Source organism: Puntigrus tetrazona, chromosome 4, assembly GCF_018831695.1.
Source record: "Puntigrus tetrazona isolate hp1 chromosome 4, ASM1883169v1, whole genome shotgun sequence".
NCBI lineage: Eukaryota > Metazoa > Chordata > Actinopteri > Cypriniformes > Cyprinidae > Puntigrus > Puntigrus tetrazona.
Window position 1 is genome coordinate 7596478 of NC_056702.1, and position 24781 is coordinate 7621258.

The 24781-nt window shown below is 36.9% G+C and overlaps 1 long non-coding RNA gene across 1 annotated transcript in view; it reads left to right on the top strand.

Annotated features, from left to right (window-relative positions):
• The window catches only part of LOC122342925, a 46120-nt gene that overhangs the window by 5917 nt on the left and 15422 nt on the right, over positions 1-24781 (top strand). Inside the window, exons 2-4 of the long non-coding RNA XR_006250661.1 lie at positions 346-436; positions 578-657; positions 4857-4903. This is a non-coding gene — a long non-coding RNA (uncharacterized LOC122342925). The remainder of the gene's footprint in view (positions 1-345; positions 437-577; positions 658-4856; positions 4904-24781) is intronic.

Sequence of the window (24781 nt, forward strand, 5' to 3'; positions counted from 1 at the left end):
TTATCTTTTGTGTGTGTGTGTAAAATGTATGTATGCATGTGTGAGTGTGTGTGTATGTATATGTATATGTATTTGTGAGTTCACAGTGCATTAACTAATGTTAACAAACTTAACTTGTGATTTTAATAATGCTTTAGCAAAAGCTGAAATTAACATTAAGATGAATAAAAGTTGCACTGTTCATTCTTAGTTCATGTTGTCTGCTAAAAACGTTACATAATTAAACGGTCTATATATTTTATAGCACTGTTGAGAGTCATGGTAGGTTTTTGTTATCACTGTTTGGGGTTTTGGCAATTTTCCTCCTGCTGAGATTTGTTCTCTACTCTTTTTGTATTTGCATAGCTAGTTTTATTTTCTGACCCGTCTGTGACCCATCAGTTAAGACTCCTTGTTGAACACCGTGATAAAGTTCCAAGTAGATTAAAAGTCAAAGGTAGGATTCACTGAATTTCCCTGTGGTTTATAGAATGTGATTTTTTTTTTTTTTTTAAGAGCTTAATGTATTTAAATTATGATTACAGTTTAGTTAAGGAGCACTACTTCACCTCTTGAGTTTTGACTTTTTGTCTTCCAGAATTTCCTCCTGAGTGAAAATCAGTATATCCGGTGGATGTTTGGCGCGACCCAACCAATTAAGCAGGAGATTTTGAGCAGGTTAGCAACCACTAACACATTAAACCTGATCTCAGATGTTTGAAGTCAGCATGTTTTGCGTTTTGGTTTTTAATAGTTTTATATTCTTGCTACATTTGCCATTTAAATGTTAACTGTATTACTGCACCGCATAACTTAAGAGTATGACTAAAGCTAAAATGTGTGGCTTGACTTTGTGGCTTGGTAGAACATAATTGTTTTAATGATGCTCTAAAAAGGCAAGAATGTTAGGTTTTGGAGTAAGGGATGAAAAATATGCATAAAAATGACACAAATCCAGACCATTCTGAAGAAGAAACAAACGTGTGTGTGTGTGTGTGTGTGTGTAAAGCGCATCTTCACACTCCAACTGACGCTGCCTTGCGTGGCTGTGTTGATATGTGGATTCAGCAGGTGTGTGAATCACAACCCCATATTAAATCTAAATTTACCTTTCATTTCCAAGATGATGAATGGAAGATTGAGTGTTTATTTATTTATGCAGCTTTACGGCGATTCAGGCTGCCTTATATACAGCTTGTTAATGCATTTGTATTCATAGGAACATAACTTTCACCTGAGAACGTGTATATATCACTTCCAAACGGAGATTTTTCCTCTGCTCACAGTATCACAAATCAGTAAATCCGCCTATATGGGCCAATATTTCAAAAGGCTTTTATTAAAACAACCCGGCTGTGCCGTTATAGTAATATATTAAGATCCAGGCCCCATCGATCCCGTCTTCGTATTCCGGTTTGTTCTACAGAATCCAGCTTGGCAAATCATTAAATTTTTAGTGTCTACTTATATCCAGCTGAATAATTTATCAGGCGGTGGGGCGAGTGATTCAGAAAACACTTGATTGTCTGCATGCTGGGGGTCTGGGGGGGTACTGAACCAGGAAAGATGATTTAGAAAATGTATTTGATGGATCGGTGGCGGTACGGAGATGATTGAGCAGAAAGATGACGACGTTAATGACTCTGCAGAATCTTTCTGATTGAACCTTTCTGCTTTCCCGTGTAATAAAGTTTTTTTTTTTGTGAAATACCATGCATTTATTTAATCAAAATGAAATATAATAAAAGCATAATATTGTGAAATATAATTCTAAAGTCACCCCAGTCTTCAGCGTCGCGAGAAGGTATTTAAGAAACATTTCTTATTATCACCAATGTGAGTGATGCTTATTATTGTAGTGGAAACCAGGATAATCTTTTCTCTGAATTCTTTGGTTAAAGAAAAGTTTAAAAGAACGGCATTTGTTTGAAACAGAAATCTGTTGCATCATTGCAAAAGTTTAAACTGTAACTTTGACAAATGTTTTAACGTGAAAAACAGAAAAATTTTAATATTGAACCAAACGACACCTAAATATTTTCCTTTTGTCAAGGAAGATTTTCTGTACTGTATTTCTGTGGACCACAAAACTATATAAGGGTCAAACTGAGATTTATACATAATCTGAAAGCTTAATATGCTTTCCATTGATGTATGGTTTTTTTTTGTATGATTTGTCTTGAATCTGAAGGGCCAAAAAAAATGAATACTGAGGGGAAAAAAACGAACCTAAAGTTGTCCAAATAAAGTTCTTAGCAATGCATATTACTCATCAAAAATAAGGTTTTGGTATATTTGCGGTTGGAAATGTACAAAATATCTCAACCTAGATTCATTGGAAATATTTTCCTCTTCGTACGTTTCTGTGTAACTCAAAAAGTTTATTTATACATACGAATCACTGCAGTTTCCAGTTAAAATGAACACTTTTTTTATGATTTGCAAGTCCACAGTTTTGATTAATAAAGCCTGATTATTGTATAATTACTTGAGAAATATTATGTTGTGAATTCAAACCAATTTTTACATGCTGTGACATTTGAAATCTGGCACATTAGTGTCACTTATCAGCTTCATATGCATGGGTTTTCTATCTCAATTTGCTTGGTAGCTCAAACCATACTGCGATGCGGTTAGATGATAAAGATTTCGAATCCCTCAAGTTTATGGTTTAACAAAACAGCTAAAATCCACATAAGGAAGATAAAATAGCGCAGATGCATCAGCAAACACATTTTTATATCAGTTTTGCATTTGTTAACACTATCGTACGTTGACTGGGAGGGGTAGTCTTCGATTCACTCTTATTTACTTTATGCAACATTTATTCATAATAAACTTAATACAAAAGCCAGGATCACACAAACTTTTATTTTAGCGCCACTCACTCAACTCTTTTGTAGTCTCTAGGGGTATGGCTTTTCAGTTTTTGAAGTTCAAGTGCTACATTTGGATCATATTAGTTCCTACTCGTATATATTTTAAACTTTTAACAAAACAAGACCATTGAGCTCATCAGAACCTCCCTAAATCCCTCTAGATCCTATTAGCTAGGACCATGCATTCTGAACAGGCATTGTTTTCACTGACAACACAGTTTTGACAAATAAAATGATTTGGAATAAATCACTCTAAATATTCAGAGATTTAATGCAGAAGTTGAAAGAAGCGTGACGCCATCAGTGGTAATCAGCAGCATCCATTATAGCCGTAGTGAGAATGAGAGAGAAATTTAGCCTCACCTCCTCCTTCCTGCCGCCGCCGCCGCCGCCTCCCTCTTTCCTGCCCCGCTCATTTGATTGTTTTTACATTCCCGCATTATGTAAATATGTGCATTGTGATTCTTTGGGGAGCATCTGAGCATTAGCGAGGGCAATCTGGGCCTTTGCTAGAAATGCTAGATAACATATGTCCACTTGTCACGCAAACACAAACACACAAACAAACGGACATTAATACACTCACGACCAGGCCCCATCTGCAATCGCGCACCGTTTGCGGGGACCCCCAGGTGTCATTTACGAACGCCGAACTTACGGCCGTGAATAGACATTATTAATGGAGCCCAAAGTGGAGATACAAGGAGCTGCTTAGCCCTGAACCCTTAGCGAATATGAATAACAATGGGAGAGGGATCATTACCTCGGCCTGGAGGGAACATTTAATCAGGTTTTGCGTAATGAAGGCTGTTGGCGTAAATCGGGCACATGCATAATGTTCTGCTGACGTGTGCTGAGCATTGTATTAGCATTACCGCCACTGCCATGTTAGCAGAGGTGTAATTGAGTCAACCAAACCTGAAGTCCAAAAGAACAGCCTTTAACAGTTTTTTTTTTCTGTTATCAGCATAATATGCACAAGTAGGTTAGATGAATTGAAATGCTTTTTAAATTCACAGGCATGAAACGACATTGATTTATCCACATTATGCTAATATCAGTCAAGATACCACAAATTTCTTTCTTTTTTTTTTTTTTTTTTTAATATTTAACAGCTCTTAGTTTGTCAAAAGCACGCTTGACAAGCACTGCGGACGAAAGCAATGAAGTCACTTTCGAAATAAATGAATTCCAGCCCCTTCCTTTGCAGCAAATTGATGGCCTGAAAAAAGAAAATAAATTATGAGCATTAGTGCTACCAAAGGCGCATGAACCATGATTTGCATCTGCAGAGGCAGGTGGTTATTATGGTTTAGGGGGAGGGACGTTCTTGCTCTGGAGAAGTGGTTTTCAGCCATTTCAGGACCCGCTTGAGGGCCTCAGCAAACTTCTAAGTGGGCCTCATTACGACTAAAAAACATGTAAACATTTATCAGTGTTTTTTATTGACACTGAGATACTATTTTAGTTTCTATTCATATTTGAATGTACTTTTGTGGTTTCTGTCTTTATTTTAATTTTAAACACTTTTTAAATACTTTGGGATAGATGTTGCCTTGGCAGCTAGCTGAAATAAAACAAGTTTTGTATTAAAGGTTATTTATTATTAACTGTAATGACATTTTGAATGAATAAATGCTAAAACAATTTAAAATATTAACTTTAATAATGATATTATTATATAGTTTGGTTTTTAACTTAAGAATGCAGAGTTTCAGAAACTTCACAGTAAACTGCGGTTAATTAGCTATATCAATAGTCTCCGTTTCTGTTAATTAGAAAAAAACTATTCAGATTTTGTTTTTTAATTTGAAAAATATTGTCATAATAGAAATAATGAATATAGCCCAAATCGTGTAATTTTGGAATATGACCAATTGGAGCCCTTTGTGTCAAAAAAGTTGGCTTTAGAGAGTGTTTTATTGGATAAAGCTGTACTGTTTTCTGTTAAAAATATATATAGACTGTATAAATAAAAAAAATCTCTTTTGTTTTCAGAACCCTTTCAGGATGATGGTTGATACAAAATCCAGAAGACATTAAAAGTAAGTTCAGATTTGTTTTGTGAAGTTCAGAAAATGCGGTTTTGATGCTGGACATGAATAAATATGATGCATGAATCCTTTTTTAATTCTCCGGAGTCAATGTGGCAGACGAGTCTAAGCTGAGGCGTTTACCCAGCTGTTCTGATTAATGAAGTGCAGCGGTGAACAGCGTGTCACTCTCATGTCCGTTTGATGTCGGCACGTACTTCCTTTGTACAGCGGGAACAACAGCGGGGGCCTCGATCACAGCCAAACCCTGTTTAATCTAAATTAAAACTCGCTAATCTTGTTATTATGCTGACCCCTTTGCGAGACACACTTCCACAAGGCCCCCTCATCCCCGTCACCCAAACATTTTCATCCGACCGAGACAAAAGAATACGTTGGGGAATTAGATGGCAGTGTGGTGGTCTGAAGTGGGGACATTGATTTTCAACAGGCTTGTCTTGATCACGAAGGCTTTTTGAGTGATTAGGGGCTTCACTTTTTGTCCCTTTTGATTGTTTGTAGTAAGTTGCATAGTAAAAGTTCTCGGGCCTGTGCGAAAACGAGGGCGAGTTTCACCGTCGACTTGGGATCAGACGGTTTGGGTCACATTGCTCAAGGTTAGGATTTGAGAAAGGAATAAGCTGTGCACGGAGCGGTGAGGATGAACGTGTGACCTCATCCTAATCCTGCGACGTATCCTGCATAAGACTTTTCAGAGGACAGGCCAGCAGACCCCGTATTGGAGATGGAGAAAGTTCCATTTCCATATGCATGAGATGAGCCGTTGTTATTTTAATGAAGGGCATCCTCCCTCGAGCAAATAAAAAAGACTGAACTGATGCTAGACATGCCTCTGTGATCAGCTTTAATGGTCTATCTTTGTAAAGAGATGTGGCAGAAAGAAACGCATTAGGGTGATGCCTGCGTGTGTCTCAGGAAGTCTATTTGAATCATTGTTCTGATGATCCAAGACAAACAAAAAGTGAAAAACAAAATAGAAAACTCCCACATTTATAATCTTTCTGCAAATGTCCTTTTAAATGCATTTTTTGTCTTCTCCCGCTGTCTTTTGAGGAATGAACCTGGAGCATTTGTCACAAACATCCTCCAATTCTTTTGCTATATGATTTTGTATTTATATAGTTACTTTCAATTATGTGAAGTGAGTGTTACTTTTCTTAAAGTAATGTGTTAGAAGGTGGCTGGGTCAGAAAATCTGTATTAATATATATATATATATATATATATATATATATATATATATATATATATATATATATATATATATATAGTGATGTCAAATGATTAATCTCATCCCAAATAAATTTGTTTACATTATATGTGTGTGTATTTATTATGTATATACAAATACTCCTGCATGTAAACATTTAAAATAATATTTATATATTAAATATAAGAATCTAAATATATAAATGTATATGCATGTAAATAATTTTAAAATGTTCTTTACTGTTATTAAAAATATAATTATGACAATGTTTTATAATTTTAGCCACCACAAGTATAGTCAAAACGGTGTATGCACCTTATAAACACACAAATCACAATAATCTATATCATCATTAAAAGTTCTATTCATTGTATAAGTATACTTTGATAATGAATATGCATCTAAGTGTCTTATTAATGATTAATGTGTTCTGAGGTTAGTAGAAAGCTTGAGTTGAGTTATTATATGATGTGCATGTGATGGTCTTTACAGTATGCTTTTGTGTCAATTCAGACTGACAAATTTTTTGCACTGGCCATATTCATTAAAAGCTCTATGCTGTATAGATGAAGTCATGAACAGACTTCTACTCAGTCACTTAACACATAAATACTAGTGTAATTGATTCTACAAGCTCCTGCTGGGTTTCTGAGCTCTAAGGAGTTTCTCCACAGTAATCTTTTTTTTCTCAAAGTCAAGAGTGAAAAGATGGGACGTCGTCTCCTTTTGTATTTTGTATTATAATAACCTACCTAATGATTATGCAGCAGCAAAAGTGATATTAATCATAAGTAATGAAAGAACATGGAGCCTGTAGAGATGAGAAATGCATAAAATGCAGTTATTATTCAAACAAGACTAAAGACAAAGTAGAGGAGTGGTTTCCAAAGGCCTGAATAAAATGGAGACGAAATGGCCAGACCTCTTAGATATCTTTTATTTATATTGGTTTTGAATTGTGCTCATGTTGACATCACTAGTAAAACTTTGTCTATAAAGGTCTATGTCTGAAAGTTGTTGGTTTCCACTGTAAGATTTAAAAAAAGGTCATACTGAGTTATAATATTTGATGATGCCCTGAACCTGCTCAAAGAAAATGCTCTAAACTATTAATGATTTAATTTGGCTCTCAAAATAACATTCTCTTTCTGTAGGTCTGGAAACATTTCAGACAAAGGTCACTATTTTATAAATAGGAGAATCTAAAATAGACGTTCAAGTTTAGTTTTTTATAATCTGAAGAACCAACTAGCTCCACAAAGAATCTTTTGGGGAAATAGGTTATAGTTAAATATTTAGACCCCAAAAATTCACTAAGCACCTTTATTTTTAAGAGTGTACCTGTATGTGTATGTTTGTGTGTCTGCATGTTTGAATTCTTGAGTTACCAAATAATAATGAAAAGATAGTTAGTCCAAGAACAAAAATGCCTTATCAAACAATATCTTAACTAAAATGTTATTATCTCAGTACAGAAGAAATACAAACAACAGAAGTCAGTAGAAAATCAAACATCTTTGTGTGTGCGTTCATGAGAAGCAATGAAAGAATGAGTGCCACCTTTGACTTGCTCCTCATCCAGCCTCAGATCACTCACTGTCAAGATTTTCAAATTCAATTTATCTATAGATATTTCAGAAACTCATTTGGAGGTGATTTTCTCCCTCTCCACACCCGCTGGCTCCGGCTCCAGTCATATACACCTCTCCCGTAGGCGGCCGTAAGCCCGATCCTGAGCTGTACTATTTGATTTAATTTGAAGGGCCATCTGTAATCCCCCGCGGTACTCGCTCAATCCCTGGGCTCGCCCGCTCTGCTGTGCTGCGAGTGTTTGCCCGTTATTGTGCTTGCTGCAGTGCAGGACTCCTTTGTCATTAGAGCTCACACCGCTGAAAAACCAGCAGCACTTGGAGCAAGTTTGAAAGAGTTTTCAGCTGCTGTTTATCTGCAGGACTCATTCAAATATGACTCATGTGGGAGTATTTCTCTGTCACGTCATGAATAATTCATTATATCTATATTACACATGCACAGGAGTGTATGAATCAGTGATTTAGTGAGGAAATAGAATCTTTTTTTTATTCTTGTTTTTCAATTATATTTGGATATTTTGACTTTTACTCCAGTAATGACACCAAGTGGCGACCCAACATGGTATAGAAAACTTTCAGCGTAGAAAAGTACCAAATGCCTAAAATTGAAATGTATATAATTATCATAAATGCATACTGTATGCTCGACATAGGCATAACTGTTAATGTAGTGTTAATAGGCTTATGTTTTCTGTATATTTAGCAGTTTTTTTTTTTCTTCACATTTTAACATTTTATTTAATCATAAATGCACAATCACACAATCACTTAAGGGTTTGGAGAAAGTAAGATTAAATAATAAAAATACTTTAATTCAATGATGATGCACTAAAATGGTTTAACAGTGCATTAAATATGACAGTAAGTCATTTATAAATGTATAAAGTTTTTATTTAAAATAATAATGAAAAAACTGTAATGCTTCTATAATAAGAAAAGCACAAAATCAGCATGTTTGATCAAGTGACACACATGTAGCAAATCAGCTCATTAAGGGAAATGTATATGAATAATTACTAGTAATTGTGATTAACTACAATTATTTAAAATGAACATTTCATATAAATTCTAAGAAAGGATATTTCTTACAGTATCAGTGCATCAGAGCACACAGCAAGGATCTAAATCGTAAAGGGACATTATTTGCAAGGCAGAATCAGAAACTCATAATTTGTGCACAAAAGTTTTAACTAAACGCTAACGTGCATAACTGAACACACACGCATAAACACATAACAAAGTGCAAAGAAGGCTTGGTGATAATCAAGAAAAGCAGAGAATGTAAGTATGGAAAGTCAGTTAAACACCTGTATACAATCAGTGCCATTTATAACAGGGTTTATAACTAGTACTAAACCTCTGTTTAGGAGACGCAGCCTTTTTTGGTAAGGGTCCAGATGCAGTCTTGGATGAAAGTCTTGATGGTCCCAAGGTTTTGAACTTGCATTCAAGTTCTTCTTGGTTTGAAGAGTGATGACTTCTAAATATGTCCTGGCTCTGATGCTTGGAAGTTTCTTCCCAGGTATAAGGTTAAAGGAGTTAAGATAGAGATCTGCTGAGATCTGAGGTTCTTTGCTTGAATGGAAAGTCAAGGCTGCAAGGGCTGGCGCAAAATGTAAGGGTTGCCTCATCTTTTCATTGTCTGTAAGAACCACAGACTGTGCTGTGTTGAGGCCCACTGGCACCATTGCGCCGGCAAGACACGGATGAAATCCAGAAAAGTATAAGACTGGGGCAGGTCATTGAAGTGAGGCGTTTTGAAGTCTGTAAAGGTCACACAAGAGCCAATGATGTCTTGAATTTTTGGAGGGAGTTTTATGCTTCTTTGTCTCTAAGCATGGTAATTTTGCATATGCACTGTTGATAGTCAACTAGTAAAGATACTTAGAGCACTAATATGTTGAAAAGAAATCATATATTAACTAGTTATTCTATCATAAACATGCATAAAACAGTATACAATGCCAAAAAAAAATACAAGACCAATAATAATATGCACAATAACCTGGGGGTGTGGATTATAGGAAGTTTGTGGACAAATTGTCTAGGATTTAATGAACGGAGTAATTTCCTGTTGCAGTATGTGTCTGTTTTAGAGGGAATTACGTAGGAAGGGAGATTCTCTCGGCAAACTTTAGGTCATAGAGTTTATCTGATCTGGCAGAGGTGTCCTGGTTGTCATGGTAACTGGGGCCTTTGGTTCATCCACAGACATACTGGCACCAAGTTTTTGTATTGGGTGAAGGGTCTGTGATAGTTAGTTCATCTAATATTACAGTTTTTACTATATTTTTAAAAAATATAGCCTTATTGTGTCAAAAACATTAAAATCTCACTGACTTTTAAACTGTGTACATCTTAGTTGCATTTTATTATCTGCATTCACCATTGCTTTTTCTTGCTACCCATGACTCTCAGAACAAATTACAACTCTCTTTTAAATGAAGCGATTTGTTTTGTTCTTTTATTACACCAGCGCGTCTGTTAGATCCCTCTAGTGGCTGATGCCGGCATTGCTTTAATTCTTCTCTTGCGGGTTTTCAGTCTGAAGGTGCAGCGAAGGGTCGAGCAGGGAGTCAGTGCTCTCTCGGGGTGAACAGCCGGATCTGTGAACACCGGGCAGAGATAAGCACCTGGAGAGCTTTTATATTTTCTTTTTAAAGTGTCCAGTCAAAAGGAGAGCAATTCGGCAGCACAGAGGCCCTAAATTATGTCTCTTCTCTTGCTCTGTCGTCCTTTTTGCTCTGAACTAAATATGTTTAGAGTACTAGTGATACACCCACAGCCAAACAAATGAGCTGTTAATACCAGGCGGCTAATGATGTTAGTGGATTCAAACAAAAAGGAATACATCAAAGAAATAATGCTAATTGAAGAGTTGATAAACTGAAGATGATGAAATCTTCATCCTAATCTCTGTCGGTGTGGATGGTAAGGGTAATAACCCTTTTCTGCACCGAGGCAGTGAGTCAGCAGTAATTACGAGTGCTGCTTTGACTCCCCTGACCCTTAAGTTCTGGTCTTGCGTCTATAAATAACAACAGTGATGGGTCAGCAGCATCACCCACATGAGCACCATCACAGCATAGCAAATGAGATCCCATGAGCTGCGTGTACGTCGGAGTGTACGTTTTAATGATACAGAGTCTGCAACCAAAAGTTTGTCTTTGTGTGTGCGTTTGTGCATGCGTATGCATCACACGTGTGACCCCAGAAAGGGCTGAGTGTGTTTATTAATGCATGTTTGCATTTGTAATTCATAGAGTGTAAATGGGCTATCAGTTGAGCCGTAAGTGTCAGCGTCAGGGTTGTAACGGAGAAGTGCTGTCCGCACCGTAACTCCTTCCCTGATCGATCCACACGCAGAGAGCCTGATAAAAGGATCGAGCCAGGCCGGGCTGGATGTTAGGATCTGCTGCAAAAGCAGTTGAGGTGTCAAGTGGGCTGGAGAGAGAGGGGGGTTGATAACTTATGGGCGCCCTCACCATTTCCCGCCTACTTGTTAGTTGTATTCTGGTTTTCCTGTTGGATGAGCGATTAGAGCCAGAGTTCTCAACCTTGGTTTATAGTCTTTTTTTTTTTTTTTTTTTTTTGTTCTAAAATTCACCCACACAACGTCATGAAGTTTGTTTGGATCTCACAGAAATTATGCTGTACTTAGTTTTTTATAAGAGTAACAATGCATCTTAGTTTAGTCAGTATTATATTACTGTTTTATGTATAAATAATTAAGGTTTGAGGTTTTATATATACGTACGTGTGTGTTTATGCGTGTAAAACAGCTGGCGTGAATTGTGATCATGATCATTCAAAGATGATCACAGACTCTTCCAACATCCTTTTATTTGGCGTTTAAAGTCCCTGCCACCCTCAGACTTATTATGAATTCATGCTTGATGTGATGGTGATCACTGTCTCACATGTCTTGTGTTTCAGGTAATGATTGTTTTATTGACAAGGCCCTTGTGTTTGCGGAGTGAAGCTGTTGGCTTTGTTTGTCACACTGAAATCTCAAGGACATGGATGGATTTTTGTCCAAGTCATTAATATGTATTGGAAATTATTTTCTTCTTTGTAGAGAATTCTAACAGCTTTGAAGGCCACTCAAGTGTTGAGGAAGGTTAGAGCGCTTCATCATGTTCATTCTTTGGCACAAAGGTGCTCAGTATTAGACTTTCTGCCCTGATTCACAGGGCCTGGATCATCTCATTCTGTCTGTGGGCTTTTTTTTTCTTTTTTTTTTCTGTCTGCTTTTTGGCTGGCGGGTGGTAGGGGCCCTTATTGCACTGCCCTGACGAGAAGTAGAGAAAAAAAATCATATCTAGTTCAAACAACAAACAGTTTGTGCCCAAGAGATGTTTTGGAGGAATTCTTTTTGGAAGAATAAACCTTATAATTAGTTTTAATGTCTGTGTATAACTTTAATCCAATTAAGTTTTAATCAAACCTCTTTTTGTAAATCTCATTAGTAACTTTAATATAAATTTCTGAGTGTGTGCCCTTTATGCCTTTAGTGAAGTCTTAAATCATCTGTCTTTCTCTTGGTTTTCATTCATTGTTGTTGAAGTAAAGCTGTGAGTTTTTTTCTTCCCTGATGGAGTGTGATATAGAGATTGCTCGGGGCGAATCTGATTTTAATAACCCTGCAGATCCTTTCTAAAGCTGTTTATTAAACAGTACAATCACAAACAGAGAAGACAACCTCCATGCATTCATTATTTCTAGAATGAATGAAAAGTGAAAGCTGTATATAGACACCAGTCAGGAAAATGCTGATGTTATATTTCATTTATATTCTTCAATAGATAAATGATCACAAAAGTAATCCTACTTTTGAGTAAATTACATTTTTGACATATTGCTATGTATATTAAAAGGTGAATCGTGCTTACTGTGCACTCTCAGAGGAATGGGACCTTAAATATAGATTTCCCACGATGCCCTTGCTGATTTGAACACATTTACGTGTTGCATTACTGGCTAGCATAATTTAGAGTAGATTTTAAGCATTTTCTGTATTTGTATTTATGTATTTTGTGTTTACTATAATAACATCCATCAGTCAAAGTTATAGTACAAAAACATTTGCTTTTAAATAACATTTACGCCGTCAGAGCATTAGAGCTAATTTAATGAGAATAGTATCAGAAAATGGCCTCATTAGATGTTTAGAATGAATACATTTCAAAGAAGACAAATTTCCCTAAAGCAACAAAAATATATTAAATAAATGTCTACAATTGGTAGAAATGTCATTATTATAAAGGATGCTGGTTACTATTAAATGGGTCTTGTTATTGGATTGAAAAGACACATGCACATAGCCTAATTTACATTGAAAAGATGCATATTTATGCTGAAAATAAGATGCTGCATGCTATTTCAACAAATGTAACACCTGGTTGAGCTTAGCACACAGGTTTTGCACTGTAAATGTAATGCAAATGTTATAAACTCTGTAAATTATAGAATACCATTGGTAAATGGCACTCGACTATTAATTGATACATGTTAGGATTTGTTCTTACACTTAAACTGAAGAGAGAAAGCCATAGTTCATGCAGTTAAGCCTAGTTGGCGCTGAAAAGCATGGCAATGGTGCTGCAGCTCTGTTTCATATTTAACACCTGGATTGCTAGTGTTTAGTGCATGAGGTGCATGGTTTTGCACAGTAAATTGGTGCAGCTGTTGCAAATTCACCCCATAATATTTTAAAACTAGCAAAAAAGTGAAAGCATCTCCGAAAGTAAGTGAAAGAGAGCAAGTGCACTTGGAATAAAGAAAGAGCAATGATCTTCGGCCTGCATCTCTTTAGAAATAAGTGGCAAACATTTAAATGGATGTGTCAGTTTGAAGATGGATAGGACTCTGTTAATGCATTTTCTCTCACATGGCGAGGAATTAACTCTTCGCCGGCTCTCCGCCCCAGATTGAGGCTGTGTAATGAACCTTAAACAGAAAGTGCAGAATGTGTTTATCTTTCTTTTCGCCTTTCCACCGCCAAAAATAAGAAAAAAGGCAAGGAGAGCTTGAGAAAAATGCCTTGACACAGCTGTGACTGATTGGAAATGCAGCACTCAAAGCCCATTTGAGCCACACAACAGAAACTCTCCCTTTTAACACATCTCTGTGAGCTGGGAGAAAAAGTGAGGTGTGGAAATGAGAGTGTGTGTTCTGAAGATGCATGGAGGGAACTTGTGAAGGATATCCAACAATTGGAAAATGTGTGCGTGTTGGTTTGCGGGATATATGTATGTTCCAGTCTCCACAGGGGCTCGGGAAGCAAATCAAATCGGTGTGTGTGTGTGTGCGGGCGTCACTGCGGACCGATCTCGGTGCTGAGGTTGTGAGTGGTTTTGAAATGCATGGCTTCACCACGCCGGCCACCGGTCATGTCTCATTTCCGGATGAAAGCAAAGAAACCCCCACCCCGCTGTTCTCGTCCTTCCCTTTAAATTTGGGAGCTGAGGCTTCCCATCAGTGCAAGGAGGCCCCGCTCCTCTTCATCTGCGTATGAGGGAGGGGGTCTCTCTTCTGTGCCCCCGCATCAAGCTGCCCCCAGCTGGGCCTTTGTCCCGTTCCAGCGTCTTTTCTCCAGTGCTGTCGCTTCAAACGTCTCTCACGATGCTTTGGAGGACTGTGAAGTGTTTCAACAGGCAAAGGCTCAGTCTGCTGGAATATGTGCTTGTAAACAAATGTGCATGTCTCTAGACTATTACTTAAAAATCCACAATATAGGCTGGCCAAAGGACTTCATGTGGAGTAGTCATCAGACTAAGCTAATGAGAGAAAATGAGAGATGTGGCATATTGAAGGGTACTTGAGTTGATTAACACTTTGTTAAATCTTTATAACATTTATGATTTAGTAAAAATAATAGGGCAGTCACAAGATTAACGATTCATAAAAAGTATTTGAGTGTATAGTTTTTCAATTATGTTTTAAATATATTTATATATCTATTTCATATTTAACTTGATTTATTTTTCCTTTTCACTTTGTAATATCTTATTCCCATACAATATCTTGTTAAATTCCTGGTTAAAAAATAGCATAAATTCAATGTAAAAAAAATTTATATTGGTGCCTACATATTTTATAGCTTATATATATTCAATTAAATTATATACTTTAATGTTAATATATCTACTTTGTACCTTAAAACGTACTAATAACCACTACATTCACGCAAATGGTACAAATACATGATGATCCATTTTTCCTCTAATTTTAGTAATATTTATAGATAAATACTGTGGATATTTGCATTGTTTTATCATGTACATGTATACCGTATTCACAAAATACCGCTTTTATGACTGGTATTCATATTTATGGATGGTAATTTTTCTGAATGCACCTGCCATGTCAAAAGTTAATTGCGGACCCTGCACATTCCCTTACTTCTTTTCTGCACTCCAGGCACTTAAGCCTGCATAGACAGCTTTGATTGATATTGGTGCTAATTATTGCTTCTCTTGCAAACCATCCTCCACAGTTTCTCTGCATGGTTCGTCCATCCATCCATTAAAGTTCTGTTATGTGCATATTGAATATTTCTTTTTGTGTAACAAGATAACTCTTCATCTGTCATGGACCAGCATCGAGCTCTGCTTAATGAATGGCTTTGGCTATAATCACAAATAATGCTTTTTACCCTCTATTGCATTTAGCATGATCAACCTTATCGATGCTTTCAGCAATATAGTGCTTTTGATCAATCCGATTAAAGGGATAGTTCATGAAATGAAATTTCTGTCATTTACTCGCTCTCATGTCATTGCATTCCTCCTATTGAAGAATTGCACACTCTTTTGGAATATAATGTGCAAACATGAATTAATTAGCTTCATTTTGATTTCATGTTACCTTTAAGATATACAGTGAAGGATAGTGATGACTGCCATTAACACTATAAACTGTTTGAGTCTCTGACAGGACAGGAATGTTGTTGCACCTCTCTTTGCAAGAATGTGCGATTCATTCCTTTTAAATATCACAGCTTCCAGTGAATAAATGCAAAATCTGCCCCCTTCCCTGTTATTTCCCCTGCCAGCTGTCCTGAAGTTAATCTCTGTGGGTAATGACCAGAATTTGATTTGCCCCTGAGGAAATTTATTAATTTAATCCTTATCTCTAGCTTGTAATAGATCTGTGCTCTGATTGCTTTGGGCAGCATTTGACGAGATTAGATGTTACTCGCATTGTATTTCTGAGTATCTGCCTGGGAAAATTGTCCTGTATGCCGGGATGAAAATGTTTGTCTTGGGTCCTGTAAATTTAAGTGACACGTCTCAGTGAACTGTGATAATAAAATGACAAGAAAGTTAATAATAAAATAATAATAAAATCAATTTCCTTGCTGTAGTTGTTATAAATGCAATCCAATTTATATGGTAGAAAATCACATTTATTATATTACATTAAATAAAAAACACATGCATATATGATGTGCAAATAAAAATGTTGTCTCCTAATGTTTTTAATATTAAATAGGATCTGCAGGAAGCTACTTTGTCTTCAGTGAAACAAATTTGATATAGGATTATACATATTATAAATATTACAAATAATGAACTGCAAGTAACAAATTGAATTAATAATGTTACATTATTAAAAATAAATAAATAAATATATATATATATATATATATATATATATATATATATATATATATATATATATATATATTTTTTTTTTTTTTTTTTTATTATTTATTTAACAGTGCACTTTTATATTTGTGCTCATCCAACTTAAACATGACAACCTTTCTAGAAAGTAAATACAGTTAGCAGCTGAAGCTTGTTTAAGTGCACTGGGTTGATTCTGAAAGTGGGAAGGAGTCCTAATCGAGTGGGAGCTGAGTGAGACGCACCTGTAAGGCTGTTTTTGCAGCAAGTCCTGTGAACCACGCTCACAAGGAAAGCAGTGAGACACGGGTCACACATTTGATTTGGCGTGCTAAGACCGCAGATTTACCTTTCATCCCTTGCAGAATAACAATAACAAGATAACTCTGTTTGTCTGTTTTACTCCAGCTTCCTGAACAGCCCGGTCTCTGGGTTTATGCTGGAAAGGCTGCTATGAGTAAATATCTCATGGATAAGAGTGTGCACACACGCAAGCGCATTCATAGTCATAACCGCTCAAAAAATGAAAAAACAAACAAAAAACATTAATTTTTAGCTTGGTATTCTGGGATTGGAATTTTTATAGCGGCGGCTTTGAAATATATCAGCTTGGTGATTTCCGTGGTATTACTTTTGACTCACTATGTAAGCTGATCTTTTCAATATTAAAGAAGGATTTTGAGAGGTGTTACGTGCTTGATCCTGCACTTCAGATTGCATTGAAAAAGAGCCACCTTAACTATACTTTCATATTGGTGACCTTCACTGCTTGTGTTTCTTTTATTCTAATCTGCGCCAAACATCATATTGAGTTTCGGACCAAGGAAAGGACTTCCTGTTTGTATTATTGTAATGATTTCTCTGGTCCGTCGAGTGTGAGACCCAGAAAAAGAAAGCTGATAACTCTCTTCACAGGCCTCACATTTCTCTATCAGCGATCTGTCGCCATGCCATGCTCTCTCCAACTCGGAATGTCATTTTTATTACCAGCTTGCCACAATATTGGACTTTAAACAGCTCACTCTCACCTTCTCCCTCACGATAGACACCGGCACATATAGCACATGAAGACCCCAGCCAATATCAAAGCTTAGATAAAAGACTGTTTGTGATTAAAGTAGGAAGGGGTACGGACGGAACGTGATGGATTCGATACAAATAGGCTCCTCTGGCTGTAATGCATATCACAGCCTGGTGTGGCTTCGGCTTAGAAGATTGCTTTTCCCTTCTCCCTGCTGTTACATCCCACCCCAAAGTGACCGGCACTCTGTCACTTTCTCAAAAGGATTGGTCAAGATTACCGCATTACGCTCCGTAAAACCGAAAGGCCCCGGGGTGAATTTAATTGGCAAGAACGGGAGTCGGCAGCTATTTTCTCTGAGAAATGGCCATCTGACGTACACTGTGATGTAGCATTTAATATTACATATTTATATAGATAGCCTAGAGGACATCTATAACTTCCATTTAATTTTCTTGCATCTTATCTCTTCACCTCTGGCAGCATTTTCCATTTTTTTTCTGCAAGTTTTATTTCATTGCGCTGTTCATTTAAAAAAAAAAAAAAATTTTTCATTTATATTTTTTCTTGCTATTATTATTATTATTATTATTATTATTATTATTACTATTTTTCTTTGTAGCGGAAAACTACAAAAGAGTTATGAATGGGGACAGTATGCTATATGTGAAAGGTACTTTGTGCAGAGAGTAGAAAAGTAACCGTTTTCTCTGTTTTTAGACTTGTTTTATTAATATGTGACCTGGTGTCAAAAAGCAGCCTCTTTGTTTTGAACAATTCGTTTAAAATGTATCACAGTTTTTATCATGAGCATCTCTTTTCTCCATTTAATTGCATTTCTGGATATGCCTTAAGAGGCACTACAATAATCAGAGTGACGATTGGTTTATAAATCACAAGTCCAGAAGTAATTGGCTGAAGTGAGTATAATTTGATTGCTAATTGGTCCATGCGGCAGAATGTAATAATGAACAGCCTAATTATCTGACAGTTTAGATGTGGTGCCATAATCCAGTGTCTGGCCGAACCGGTATTTATGAACCGTTTAGTACTTCCAGTCCCATTATTCTGAGTAACATAACAAAATGCAAAGAACTGAAACAGGAGTTACAGTGGCAATTGTGTCAATTATGTTCTTGTTTGCTGTTTCCTTGAAAAATTGCTCTGCCATTAGTTGTTTTCTCTCTTTTTCTATGATTGTATCGTTTTGCAAAAGCGTCATTAGCTAACTATGGTCATTCATTCCGTTGAACTCTGTAGTTTTAATGATGGAACTTGCCACCATTGTGATTTTCGGATGGACTAAGATTTTTTTTATATTTTTTTTGGAAGAAATTCAGCAAGGAATCACAAAAATTAACAAAAATGCTTGATTATTTAGATTTTAAAGAAACACTATTATTTTGCAATTTATTTATTTTTTTTGAATAAAAAGAAAGCTAAAAGACTTTTGAATCGCACGAGCCAATATCTTATTTGCAATTTATAACATATCAAATGTTTAAAATGAGACATTTTCCAATTTTATGCACAAAATTGAGCTCATTTCAAATTGAATGCCAATTTTAATGCCTGCTACAGGTCTCAAAAAAGTTGGCACGGAGGCAATAAAGGGCAGCTGGGAGAACATCTAGTAACTATTAAAATTAATTCAGGTCGTATGAAGTTTTCTTCAACAGCAAATCAGCATATTTTTCTGAAGGATCATGCAACACTGAAGACTGGAGTAAATTCAGCTTTGCTATAACTGGAATACAATAAAATTGTAATTTTAAAAATAAATATATTTTTATGTTGTAATGTTTACAGTGCTTTTCCTGTAGATTTGATCAGATAAGTGCTTCGGTCAGTATTATTTATAAAACATTTCATAAGTTGATGAATACAGATATACTCCATTTTATGTTTCTAAAATATATAAAATGATGTCTTTATTTAAGGGTCAGAGTTAAGGGTGCTTCTATAATAAACTGAGCTGTTTGTAAACCGACTGTCCTTTTGGATTGAGTTTTCTTTTGACGTAAACCATTCTTTTGAACAATAATTGACATTCAGCGAAGGTCAGAGTTAGTGACTCGCGAGCAGAGGAGTTCCTATTCTGGCGGTTTTCAATTTCTCTGAGAACTGCAAAAAACAGCAGGTGTTTCACTCTGTAAAAACACAAACGTGTGCTATTCAGACAGGATTAAAATCATAAAATGCAATTGTAAAACGTCCAGTTTACCTAATCGCCCCAGCGAAAACTAGTCAAAACGGGTCTGTTCTCCCTTAACCTTTTTTTTCCCCCTGCTTCCCTCTCTTTCTGCCAGTTCTACTTTCATCTCTCTCCCCCTCCCTAAAATAATCCTCCCTTTTTCCACGGTGGTTCTTTGAGCGGTAACTGCAGGAAACTAATCAGAGGATCAATACTGTGGATGTAGCGGCCGGCTCATCCCTCTGATCGTCAGCAGAAACAAAGTGTTTATATAGCAGAAGCCCTGGCAATGCAGCAGTGGCGCAAGCGTCAGAGGCTAAGGCTGTGCCGGCCCTCCTCTTGTCGATACCCCCTGAGTGTAAAGCATGCCTGTAGCATCTCGAGAGGAGTTTATCTGACAGCATTCTTAATTGCCCGATCCTTCTTTTTTCGCTTACACAAACACTTTCCCTGGTCACTGAAGCAAAATGTTCTTTGTTTTGTATCTGACGCTGCGGCAGGGTTGAACTCCCGAGGGCGAGTTTAGCTCTCAGGAGCAGAGATTGATATTTCTCGTTGCGATCGCTCAGCTGATATTGGTGATTATAGCGGACAGATCATAAATGACAGGTCTTTGTGGTCGGTCGTTGACGGCAGCAACCACAGCCAGACTTAACCTTTTCCACGCAGAATTATTTCATGGCAGATTAAATGTGAAAGGAGGAAAATGATTTTCTGTGGAAGATGGAACAATGGCAGGATCACATGTGTGGAATTAATGATCGATTCATTCATTAATGTGATTTACACTGCTCTAAGTGTCTTCCATCCATTATAGCACCCAGCTTATCAGACTTATTATCAGACAATATCTGTAGTACATGTGTATTTAAATATCCATGAACAGCTATAGATATAGATATATCTATATCTATAGCTGTTCATGGATATTTAAATACACATGTACTACAGATATTGTCTGATATATATAGATATATAGATAGATATAGATAAAACATTTTTATGAGCACCTTTATTATGTCATAGCCAACTAATAAATGGATGAAAATTCTATACTGTTTAATAAATTCAAATATAAAATTATAATTGCAATTTTTTGCATTTCTTGTAACTAGGAAATATTTTGCACGGATTTAGTTTTTTAAATGATGGCTGTAATCACGTGGGAATGAAACTTGTACACACTCATTACCAGTGAAAAACTTTATTTATCTTTTTCTTTGAAAACTTGTGAACTGACTTGTGAATTTCATAAAATTTGCATGTCATTTTATCGTACTATTAAATGCGTTTTTTGACTGAATTTGGATTCTTTGCTGTTCACTGTAGTTTCGCTTGTAAGTTGAAACTTCCCTGGAGAACACGGACGGCGTAAGGCCTAGTTTAGCAATCCAGCTGGTGTGTAGTCTTAACTCCCTGCTCTGGTATTTGCCAATAATGTGATTGTGCACAGCATAGCAAGTAATTCTGGTAAGAAAAGATCTGCTAAGAACATAAATGTACCGCTGTTATCCCTGAATTTGCGTGATAGACAGAGGAAATAGATCTGTGCCACTCGGAGCTCCTGCTAGGCAGTGGAATAATCAATCTCCCATTAATGGACTAAGTGGCTGTGCAGGGATATTAAATGTTAATTGCTGTAAAGTATTGATCACGTCCATTGATCCCCATGATAATTGCAATCGGTGCAAACAAAGATACATTATACAGGGTTTGTGGGGCTTACCTTACAGTGGATCATGGACTGCAAGATAGGATGGAAGCATAAAGAGCTTTAAATGGATGGGTTTGATTTATTGATCTCTCGATTAGCATGTTAAAAAGTAATTTCCCATTACCCGCTTTTCCATTTATTCTTTTAATATGTTTTTATTCTGTACTTTTGGGACGTCCTGTGAGTAGCTGTAGATGCTGACTGGTTTGAAAACTTTTTTTCACAAATGCGAGTAAGAACTGAATTTCAGTATTATAAGGAAGGAAGGAAGGCAAATTATGTAGTCATCAAATCAAGTTGTGTCTACAAACATGATATGAAACAAGAAAAGCAGGGTGACAAGCGTCAGACTCCAGACTTTCAGATAGTTGCTCTGGATGTTTGGATGGTTTTGTTCTTGTTGTTTTCCGCCCTCCACTGGGTCAGAGCAGGGGGGTTGTGATCTCAGATTGTCTGCTTCATTTTCGGCAGGTATGGACAAGTAGTCTGTGCGCAGTTCATATATTAACCTCTGGCTGCTTTGGGTCGATGAATTCTCGACAACAATCTGGCACCAAAGCGGGCTAGCCAGGGGCCAGTGGGTATGTGAGTGAGCGAACGTGTGTGTGTGTGTGTGTGTGTGTGTGTGTGTGTGCGTGTGCGCGCACGCGTGTGTGTGGCCGGGGAAGTTAGTCACAGCTGAGCTCCTGTTGCCCTGGGATTGCTGGCTGCCAGTAGAGCTTGTCAGTTGCCTGTTGAATAATGCATGGTGGAACGGTTTGGGTCCTAATACCGCATGACTGAGACATCCCCTACAGGTCCCAGATCAATACCACTTAGCTGCAGCTTTATAATCAAGAAGACTTTAAAATACCATCATCACGCAATTAAATTAGATGAGTCCCCAGCCATCTTTATTTTTCTCTCCGACATCCACAGCCTACTTATACCCACCACACGGTCCATTCACGACCCATTCATGACCCACAGGCCACAGGCCATCCTCTCTTCAAACAAATCCTACTCGGAGTAAGAATCACATTTTAAAGTTGAATTTCCGATGCATTTAACAAGGCAAATGTCAAGCAGTTTTCATTCAGGAGTGTTTGGAGAGATCTGCCAGAAAAACACGAGGGCTGCTGTGGCCTAAAGCCTGTTTCACACTGCATGGGAAAACAGTGTGTATTTATTCTGGCACCCATGTTAACAGGTTGCGGTATTGACACACAATGCAGCATAGCAAGTGTGAGTACAGTTTTCACGCTAAGCCACGCACTAACCGTATAGAATATGCGTTAAAAATTCATTTAAAATGTATTTATTAAAACAGTATTTTGTAATATATGCACACACTGTATTAAATGTTTGTTTCTATTCAGTAAATCTGACTGAATCCAGTTGGTCTAAGCTGTTTCATGCTACATTTTGGGGTTCGGCAGGTTTGAGTACAGCTTTTGTGCTTACCATGCTGAATTCGTTGAATTAGAAGTGTTACAATTCATTTTAAATCTACTATTTTGTAATATAGGCACGCACAGAGACAAACACATAAAACTGTTGTTCGAATCTGACTGAATCCAGAATATGCAGTTTATAGCTACATTTTAATTGGTTCTATTCTTTGGAAATTAATTATCATTTGTACGTGTGGTCCTTCTCATGTAAATTAAATTAAGTACTTTTCTGTATATTTGAGTTGCACCTGGGTTTTAGCCTCCTAGTGTGTGAAGCTGAAATGCATTTTCTAGCATGCCATTTTCTGTAGATAGATTTAGTGATTGCAGCCTCAGGCAGATGCAATAAAATGTAAAGTCGCTGCATGTACTGTGAGCGGTATGGACACATGTTCATGTGAGTTCCCATCTTTGTGGTTTCGCATGAAAGACTTTCATTAAATGGCAGGTCTAACAGTGCAATCCATGATGGCCTTAGCAAATGAAAATGCCCTAAAGAAAAACTAAATATGCAAGCATGTTAGCATTTTTAAAACAATAGCAAGTAAGCCTAACACTGATCTGGTTTTAGCAGTGTTCAGAACCGATACAGTCATACAAATGCAATGCAAACAGTGTTAAAAAAGAAGGAAGTCATAAAGGTTTGGATCAACGCGAGGGTGAGTAAATGGTGTCCAAATGTAAAAATTTTTTGGTAAATTATACCTTTAAAATTAGAATGCAGTACAATGAATATATATAATTTTCAGGGCTGTTTTGCTCTGATGCCAAACAGCTGAAAGGTATCTAATCGATTAGAGTACACATTAGCACACGTCTAAGATCAGTCAGTAAGGTGGAGATGGGCGTTGAAGATTGAGGTCAGTTCATTAGTACATCCTGCCAACATAAAGATGGCCTGGATCATTACAGTCCATTATGTATGGTTAGATCATTCCATGTGGTCAGATCTAAGTGCTTCTCAAAGTCCCTGGACAGATGATCTTATCCATTGAAAGTGTCTTCTGCCTATAGGGGGAGTCGTTATTTGGGAAATAGTTTAATATATTTTAGAGAACCTTCTAATCTTAAGTCTTAAAGGGCATCTCTGTTTTCATACATCAAGATTTATTCATTTTTTTTCTTTTGGAATTTATTGGAATTCATTCTGATTCATTCTGAATTCATTTTGTCTAACTAGTATTAAGCAAGGCTGCATTATATTGATCAATGGAGACTATAAAGACTTTTCTAATGGAAAAAAAAAATAGTATTGTATATGTATAAAAGGATTCCAAATTAAAAGGTTTCTAAATAAAAGCAATGGGTTTACCCCATCTTTAAAAAGATGATAAATGGCACATTTGGCATCTACGTAGCAGCATGCAGAGCTCTCCACAATGTCAACAGGAGCTCTCCACTGTGCCACCTCTTCCATCTTATTCATATTTGCCATTAACATATATATATATATATATATATATATATATATATATATATATATATATATAATGCATTCATCTCCAGCTCTGCAGCTTGCAGAGTGGAGGAGTGGGGCCTTCAGCTGAAATTGGCCAGCTCTGTGGATTCTCATCACTGGGCAAGAGACTGGCGCTGCTCCTCTGTCAGCTCTGAAGAGCTCTCCTCATCGCTGAAGACCACAAGGTTACATCCGTTGCAGAGACCTATCAGTCAATCTGCAATAATAGAATAATTGTGTAATTAACAGGGAGGAAAATTGCCCTAGGCGTGAGCGCTCAGTCTCAACCATTAAAGGAGATCATAGGGCCATAATTAGGTCCTCGCCGGCCACTTATTGTCCTGCCGTTATGGCACTGGGGTGTTTCTGTTATTTATAATGAGGGCGCACACTCACCCACAGAGCAGGGTCACACTCCAGCACACCCGGGGGTCCATTTTGGAGAAAGCCTACTGTGTGTGTTATAGTAGATAGTGAGAGAATGAGAGGGGCAGAGGCAATGAAAGCTAAAATATTAAAGCAATAAGCAACGAACGAACTGGCTACATTTTTGTTTGAAATGAGTTACTCCATATTATTGGTTTATTGATATTACTACTTCTATACAACGGTTTTG